The sequence below is a fragment of the Schistocerca americana genome, chromosome 3, assembly GCF_021461395.2.
Source record: "Schistocerca americana isolate TAMUIC-IGC-003095 chromosome 3, iqSchAmer2.1, whole genome shotgun sequence".
Taxonomy (NCBI): domain Eukaryota; kingdom Metazoa; phylum Arthropoda; class Insecta; order Orthoptera; family Acrididae; genus Schistocerca; species Schistocerca americana.
This window is the reverse complement of record NC_060121.1, coordinates 671,792,855-671,802,587: the sequence shown is the minus strand read 5'-3', so window position 1 is coordinate 671,802,587 and position 9,733 is coordinate 671,792,855.

Sequence of the window (9,733 nt, the reverse complement as noted above, 5' to 3'; positions counted from 1 at the left end):
TATTTTGCATGTGGAAATACTGCAAACGTAATTTTTGAACAAACAAATCGCGTATTTTCTTTAGCATAGCCGAGATGGGGCTACACTGTGATTGGCGCTTTGATTTTTAAAGTGGCTGAAATACTAGGTTGTGATGGGAGCATAACGAAGGGAGGAATTACATTATCCAGCACATGTGGTTACGCAATACGCAATTTCATGGAAATTATATAACTTGACACCATTTTCTACAGCATTTTAATACTTCACTGAACTGGTTGGAAAGTGGGGAAGGGGTCGTGGGATATAAAGCACAATTGAGCTAGTTCCCTCATCTTGGATTTCGATTGACTGTTCCCTTTAATTAGCCCTAAAATTCTAGGCTGTGATTGACTGCAAATGAGGAGAGGGTTTTTAATTTCTCACCTAGCACAGATGTGCTATTTCCACCATCTTGGAATTTTGATTGGCTGGAGGAGGGGGAAGAAGATGGGAGGAGGAGACGTGACTTGATGACGTCTTTGAGAAGGAGGGTAGGGAGTTATGTCATGGGTATTAACATGATGATTAAATGACCACCTCCAAGGTCATTGTTAGTCCAGAAAATACACTACATTTCTGCTTATACCCACAAATAAAACTAAAACCATGACTTTCGCATGACAGGGCCCTATAAGACAATGATATTGATAAATAACTGTTATAGAGCATGTCAGCCACTTTAATTATATGGGATGTGATATCACACGACAACGATATAGACAAGAAAGTAGCAAGGAACAAGAAACAGGTAATTTAAAAACAAGACGAAAAAAACGTGAAAAATAACTCGATGAAGTTTTGTAAAGTTGTAAGGTAACGGCCATCCTCACGTTACTCTAGTGATGTGATACGTAGGCTCTTCACAGATAACAAGAAATTAAGATCCTGCAGGCGAAATGAATTTTCTTGGAGCTTTGAAAGACTGTACCAGAGTAGACAGACGAAAAAACAGCGAGTTTAAGAAGGGATTGAACATATTTAATGTAATAAACGAAATTGAAGACAACAAAAGAAAGTGGAGTAAACCACTTGACAGACTTCCTTGGCAGACTAACTTACAAATCCAGAAAGTATACTCTGGTAGGCCAAAAAAGACTTGGAAGGCTGAGGAAGAGATAGGTGTCGGAACAGGCGAGTCCTACTACTTACAGTGCCAAGCACTTAAATGTGATTTGCGGAGCATCCATGTAGAAGTAGATGTAGAAGGTCAAGAGATACGGTCTTCATACTCTGTTTCTTAGTAATTTTACTGTACTGTGGTCTTTCTTTTGCTGAGTAGGATTTCATCTTGTTTTGTATAGTTTTAGTCGTAAGAGCGTTATGCAATTGGGTGGAGTGTGATGGCTGTGGACTGCATGATAATGGTCTTTGAGACAATGGATGTTTGTGTTGATTTTCCTTTCGTTATTATCTTTAATACCAATTACTTGCAATTGTAATGCATTTATCACCAGTATTACCTTGATGGTCTTTAGTAGGTTGATGTAAAAGTACCACTGAAACTGGTGAAAGGTGGCTACACTGAGTCACAGCGCCAGAGATCGATCCAAAGAATTTTATTCCGCCGCCTCCACTGGCAGTGCTTGTTCAGAAGTTGTGGTGGTTAGTGCTTTGCTGAGAGGATGTTGATAGCTGTATTATTTGAGGTCATGTCAAAAATGTTTCAAATGGCTCTGAGCACTATGGGACTCAACTGCTGAGGTCATTAGTCCCCTAGAACTTAGAACTAGTTAAACCTAACTAACCTAAGGACATCACAAACATCCATGCCCGAGGCAGGATTCGAACCTGCGACCGTAGCGGTCGTGCGGTTCCAGACTGCAGCGCCTTTAACCGCACGGCCACTTCGGCCGGCGAGGTCATGTCGTGTGCAGTTGTTTTGATGGGCTAGACAGCAGATGTTATTCAAATGGAGATGTTGCAATGCTCAGAGTGTATTTTTAGTCAATATATACGAAGGTAAAAAAACATTTTTTTTATTTTTTACATTTCCTAACTAACAATGTCTCTTGGTCACAGGTTCAGTCAACAAACCACCTGGCTTGTGTTCATGTATTAGAGTGTAATTCTGGTTTCTATGTGCAATTATAGTATTTCTGTTGTTTTTTTTAATTACTTCAGTGAATGGCGTTTAAAACATCTTGTCGAAGTGAGGAAGAACCGTGCCAGATGTCTACGTTGAATCACACTTCCACACACAGAACAGTTACACTTGTGATTTGTTGTTTCGTAGCTTTTATAGTTGCTGGGGACTTAATTAATTAATTGTGGTAACGGAAATTTCCTTTCATGCTTTGTTGTTATTCTATGCAGTCAGATTGCGTACTAATACTAGTCAGGGCCAACCGGTTACGAGACTTCGTAATCGGACAGTCAGCTACTAAAATTAAAATTATTTGCATTGTATTTAATTAAGCCCCCATGCACGTGGCGACCGCTGCTTCGGATCGTCCTTTGGAAATCTTCTGATAGTATAATAGCAGACAGTAGTATTGTTGAAATAATTTGTAGTTTAGTAATTGTAGTCTATATTGCACGTGTAGATTTCGTAATGAACATTTGTAGTTGTCTTGTCTTTCTTCTAATGGTATTTTTGCAGAATTTAATTTTTGATGTCTCGTATACGCGTTTGACAATTTTGTGCAATTACGAAGATTTCAATTGTTCGTTAATCGTGTTTGAGGGAAGCATTTCGTGTGAATGGTATTGTTGGTGATAAAGTGTCATATTGTGTGTAATTTTCGTATATTGACGAGTTTTTTATGTATTGTAAATGATTACGCGATCGATGAAAAACGCAAAAATGATGAATAGGGAGAATGACCCAATTGGTAACATAGCGAACTCGCCAACACAGGAGAACAGTATGATGATTAATGAAGTAGAAAACAATTTAATAAGTCGGGAAAATAGTCCGGAACCAGTTCAAAATTTTTCACAATCAAAAAATTTTCAGAATACGAGATTAACGACAGAAGCTTCTGGAATAGTGTCGAACACAGATAGCTTTAAAGCTTTGACAGAAGAAGTTGATTTTGCGGGAAATGTTAGGGGCGAAAAGAATTTCGAACAAGTTAACATGGAGCAGTTGATGAGTGCAATATTAAATTTGGGATCACGGTTAGACTGACAAATAGAAACAATTAAAACAGATATGGGAACATCGGCAATACGGTTAGAAACTGATATGGAAACAATGGAAACACGGTTAGACTCACTGGGATCACAGTTAGGATCTGAATTAAAAACAGTGGCAACACGGCTAGACTCACAAATAGGAACAATTAAAACAAAGATGGAAACAATGGAAACACAGTTAAGATCTGAATTAAAAACAGTGGGATCACAAATAGGAACAATTAGAACTGAGATGGGAACAATGAAAACACAGTTAGACTCACGAATAGGGACATGTTTCAAAAACATGAAAGATGAATTAAAGAAAGAAATTAGAGAAGAAGTACAACCGATTTTGAATTCTCACAATAATAGATTAATTGCAATAGAAATTAGACCAAAGGAACAGGATAGAGAACAGGAAGAAAGAGATCGTGTGATAGTACAAAAATTTTCAGAGTTAAATTTACAACGTGCACACGATAAGGAAGAAATATTTGAGAGAATCGAGGAATCCGTACCAAACGACAGAATAAATAACCTAACACAACAATATGAACAGTAACTACTAAATGTGTCAATACTGAAACCCGAGTCGCGACACTTACGGAAGACGTAAATAAACAGAAAGAAAAAATAGGTGACTTATCGGAAAGAGTTGAGGAGATTTCAGATAAATTGACAAATCTTAGTTTACATGGGGACAGAGATTCAGATGATACAGCTCCATTGCCATTTGCAGAAACAGAAGAGTACCAGAACATAAATAAACATGTTGAAAATCAGGGAAAATTTAATGAACGCGTTAAAAGGGAATTTGAGGCATTACGAAAGCAAGTCAAACAAATCGAAGGCGAAATCGTAGGAAAAGACAGCAGAAGAAATTTAGAATCACAGATAGCAGAGGGCTTTGAAGAAAGTAATTTATTTCATTTACGAGATGCAAGAAGAGAGCGCCAGGCGCGCGAACTTGACAATAATCGACATTCGGACTGGGACAGACGCGGTAGGTCTTTGTCGCCACGAGGCGAAAACTTTGACTATAAACACTTTTTAACTGTTCGGAAATTTAAGATCTTTCGCAATTCTAAGAATGACATACATCCATGTTCATGGTTAGATCAATTTATGTACGCACTTCCACCAAATTGGCCACTAAGTCACAAACTGGAATTTATGTGCGGGTATTTATGTCCTCAGGAGATTCGCTACACTAAGTGAATATGTGCCGTAGCGTGCACAGGACCCCGAGCTGTAGTGGTGCTATTTCCCTTTTAGTTTTCTGCACCGCTGCCTACTCTTTTACTATTCTTTGTATCTATCAGAACAACTCATCAACTATCAATCTATCTAGAGAGTTGGTAAAGAATAACCGGATATGACTATTTTACCCAAAAGTGATTTCGGAAATTACCGTTTGGACTTACTGTATCTTCTGCAGCATTCATTCGTAGTTTAAACGAAATTTTACCTGTTTATCTTCGTGACAATATTAATTCATATGTTGACGACATTCTTATTGCTAAACGTTCTTGGAGTGAGCACAACAAAATTTTGGATTCATTATTACGTATTTTTGCAAGAGTTGGCAATTCAGCGAACTCGGAAAATTCTGAATTTGGTCGTTCTCAGGTGAAATTTCTTGGTCATATTATTTCTACAGAAGGTATTTTTCCTGATCCAGAGAAACTAGACGCTATTCGTAATTATGCTGTTCCTACTACAAAACGTGATGTTCGTAGTTTCCTTGGTGTCTGTAATTTTCTTAGACGCTTTGTTAGATTGGACAATTTGGCCACACCTCGTTTATGTGAACTATCTGGAAAGAATTCTAAGTGGTGTTGGGATGAGGAATCTCAATCAGAATTTGAACATCTTCGTTATGCTTTAGTTGCTGCTCCACTTCTTTCACATCCGGATTTATCTAAAGATTTTTGTTTGGCGACGGACTCATCACACGAAGGCTTAGGTGCACACTCATTTCAAGAGAGAGAAGATAACGGCGTTGTAGTGCAGAAAACTATTGCCGATCTGTTCTTGCCAAATGCAAATTATGTCAAAAGGCTAAGCCGCCAACTATTTCTCACAGAGCACCATTGTTTCCTATCATTCCAGCGAAATTAAAGGAGATGGCTGCAGTCAATTTGTTCGGTCCAGTGGTTCGTTCTACTAATGGTTTTGCGTACATTTTGATAGCAGTGGAATTGACATCAAAATATGTGTGTTTTACACCTTTACGCAAAGCAGCAGCTCGTTCAGTATCTAATGCTTTCATCAAACACTTTCTTAAAGAAGTGGGTCATGTTGATAAGGTTATATCAGATAATGGATCACGGTTTCGCTCTAAAATTTGGCTTCGTACTCTACGGCGTCGTAAGATTAAACCAATTTTCATTTCACTTTTCACCCTCAATCTAACGCTTCAGAGAGATGGATGAAGGAAATCAATAAATTGTGTCGACTTTATTGCCATCAGAATCACAGAATGTGGGATCAGTATCTTCATATTTTTCAAAACATTCTGAATGAACTCCCTAATGATTCAACTTCTTTACCGCCTATATTGATATTAAAAAATAAAGCACCGACAAATCGCATTTCTGAAATCGTTCCTTTTCCGCCTTCACGGAAACTGCGGCATTCTGAAGTTGTCAACCTGGCTCTACAAAATATTGCATCTGCGGCTGCTAGAAGAGAGAAATCAGCTAAACGTCCTGGTCGTTTAAAAACCTTGTCAGTTGGTCAAAAGGTGTTAATTAAGTCTCATCGTTTGTCTCACAAAGGAAAAGGCTTGTGTCGTAAATTTTTTCTGCTTTATAACGGTCCATATAGGGTTCGCAAAATCATTCATGATTGTCGAAGTAGAAACTCTTAAATCTCAGCGCTCTAAGGGAATACATCATATATCGAACGTTAAAATTTTTGTGGAATGACATACTTTTGAGAAACTAACAGTTATACGTAAACACACGGAGAGTACAAGGATACCGCGCCGTGTTCTGGCGGCGGCACATACTCAAAGCAACAGTCAATCTGCGCGCCGCACAAGGCAGTCGTTGACCGCAAACAATTACTTCCAACGTCACGCGTACCTACAGCTGATCGAGCGCTCAGTGCGAATGCACTGACAGCCGTAAACAAATACAGTCTAATTTCTTCGAATAAATTCAGTATAAAACTATAGAGACTTGATAAATTATGTTATTAACGTTCAGTATTTTTCAGGATACGGTTGTATAAAATATTTAAGAACTTCAGGTAAATTCTGTGTGTGTCCGACGTTAAGAGGACTTGCTATCGAGAAATTTTCAGGAAGAATGTAATTTCGAAGAAGAAACTAATAAACTAAAAAGGTAACTATTAATTGAGTTTATTTTTCAGGTAACATATTTCCACTTAAGTACGTACTTTAGACGTAATTTGCTGCTCGCGATTACGTGATTCATACTTCGTGTTAACTGATATTGACTATGATTGATTAATGAACAGAGTTGTTACTTGTGTATATTATGCATCGCTTGACTGCTATGCTTTTTCACTGATGTCATATGTTTTTTATTATGTGCCAGCTGTGCTTATTTATTTAAATTATAATTGTCACCTGATTAGTTGTGCTGATATGGTTATGTATGTGAGTTATACTTTGTGATTTATCTGCTTGCGCCTTCATCTTTACTTATTAAGATTACGTAGGAACATTTATTTGCTTATGCTGATATGATGCTAATGACCTGTTTATTATGTAAGATACATAATTGCTGCTTGCGTATGGATTGCATATTTACACATTTCTGTTTGTTGTCATAACTACTCTTTAATTTGGTATATAGATATGCTGGTATACTGTGTACAAACATAGAGTTTAGGTCACACTATGGTATTAATTATAGATTGTTTGCTTGCCAGAGCCTCGTTGTAGGGATTGTGCTGCATCCATTTGTTGACATTCTGATCTCTACTGGTATATTTACTCGCTATTACATGTTTTACTTACGCTCAGTGCCTTATATTTTAAGATAAGAAAATGAACTGCTATAATTCTACGAACGACATTAGTACAAGAAACTTCATTGAAGTCACATGAGCTGGAGGTTTTATGGAAGCTGTATAAATTAATGCTAATAGGAAGGAAGCTAACGACATGACATACCAACACTGGGTTTAGACCATTGACAGTTATTACACTGCATTCTTCGTGAACAATTGAAATAGCAAGTGACACTTGATACAAGAAATACTCCACATGTTTGCTTCTGTTTTGCCATGATTTTTGAAGTGGTGTACACACTGTGAAATATTAAGATTTATTCATTGAAAGTCTTACGTAATCATTCATACTCCATACGCGTACTTACTTACTGAAAGTTATTCAAACTAAAGGCTGTTAAAGGTCATGTATGCATTTCTTTTATTTAATGATGGATAAGGTAACCAAAATGTATTTTAAAATTCGTAATGAGTAGAAGATTTGGGTCAGATGGATTACACAGAGGTTGTGTGTGGACATTGTGTCTTCGGATTGTTTGGGATGATGAATTGAAGTTTGCACTAGGATTTTATCTGTACTTGTTCGAGGAGACTGACTAGAGGAAAGAGTTGTTATGGAGGTGAAATGATATTGGCGATAAGGTTTATATGTGTCGACGTATTGAAGAGGTAATATTGAGGTATTGAGATAGTGTGAAGTTGATTATTATTGGAGTTTTGGTGGATAAGAGGTAAAGTAGGTGAGGAGCATATTATTTTGTTGGTTTGTATGGAACAAGGAGGATGAAGATGGCAGACTAGAACACTCAAGTGGAAGGAAGATTGTCTACACACACTTTGTTAAATCAATAAGCAGTACATACTTTTTTTGGAGAGAGGAAGTATTTGCATATCTTGGCACGCTGACAGTTGTTCAGAAACCGTACATTTTGATTTGGCTTGGCAAACATTGGTCTTGACATGATGACTATGACGTTGACTAACTATTATTGACTGTTGTATATTGCTGCCACTACTGCTTGATACACATGTCGAACATCAAATCTTTCACAGAATTGCATTTATACAATTAACACTATTCAATTACACAGTAGTACTTATTGTGGATGAAAGGTGAGTGAGTGTGTTTTGCGTGTTTTCCTTTCCTAATCCCAAATAATTGGTACCGACCTATCTCCTAAATATTATTTTACTTGTTTTTTGTGGCTTGCACTGACATCCATAAATATTATAAGTTTACTGATATTTGTGTATTTGTAATATTTAATATGACAATTATCTGATATCATTTATGTTTTTATGTTTAGTGTAAGAGCATTGATGATAACTTTGTAAAGCAATTGTGTGTGCATTCAAACATTTGTTCGTACTTACACATATTGACATTGGTGGGTGCCACTTGGAAATGTTTAATTTGTGCTAATGAACTCTGATTTAACTGTCTGATTAGTGATAGTGAATATTATGGACTGTTACCTGCACCTGTCAACATTACTGGATGCCACTGTTGGAACTGCTCAACCAATGATGAGATGTCACTTGTTGCTGTCTGCACCTGTCAACATTACTGGGTGTCACTAATGGAACTGCTTCTACTGAAATGATGTTACTTGTTGCTGTCTGCACCTGCTCAACATTGCTGGATGCCACTGTTGGAAATGCTCAACCAGTGATGAGATGTCACTTGTTGCTGTCTGCACCTATCAACATTACTGGGTCTCACTAATGGAACTGCTTCTACTGAAATGATGTCACTTGTTGCTGTCTGCACCTGCTCAACATTGCTAGGTGCCACTGATGGAACTGCTTCTACTGAAATGATGTCTCTTGTTGCTGTCTGCACCTGTTCAACATTGCTGGGTGCCACTGATGGAATTGCTTCTACTGACATAATGTCACTTGTTGCTGTCTGCACCTGCTCAACATTGCTGGGTGCCACTGATAGAACTGCTTCTACTGACAGAATGTCACTTGTTGGTGTTTGCACCTGCTCAACATTGCTGGGTGCCACTGATGGAACTGCTTCTACTGAAATAATGTCACTTGTTGGTGTCTGCACCTGCTCAACATTGCTGGGTGCCACTGATGGAACTGCTTCTACTGACATAATGTCATTTGTTGGTGTCTGCACCTGCTCAACATTGCTGGGTGCCACTGATGGAGCTGTTTAAATACTGCTGATGAAATATTATGAGACTGCTATTTGCACCTGTTGACCATTGCTGGGTGCTACTGTTGGAACTGTCAACTACTCTGAGAAGTGCTACCTGTTTATTGAACTATTGAAAGGATTGTATGTGAATATTTGTATTAACTGATTTTTTGTGTATTTACTGTTTATGAAATGTTATGAGACTCCTACCTGCACATATTCGTCATTGCTGGTGCCATTGATTGAATGATACTTGTGTAAACTATTATGTAAAATCAGATGTATGAAAGCATTTGTATTCCTTACTGTATTTTATATATTATGTTATTGAAGGGTCAGTGCAAAGCCAAAATTTATCTAGTTATGTGATATTTACTTATTAATATTATCTTTTTTTTTGTCTGTATTTTTTTTGACGAATTTGGTGGTATTTTCAAAAAATACTGGCAAAGATAC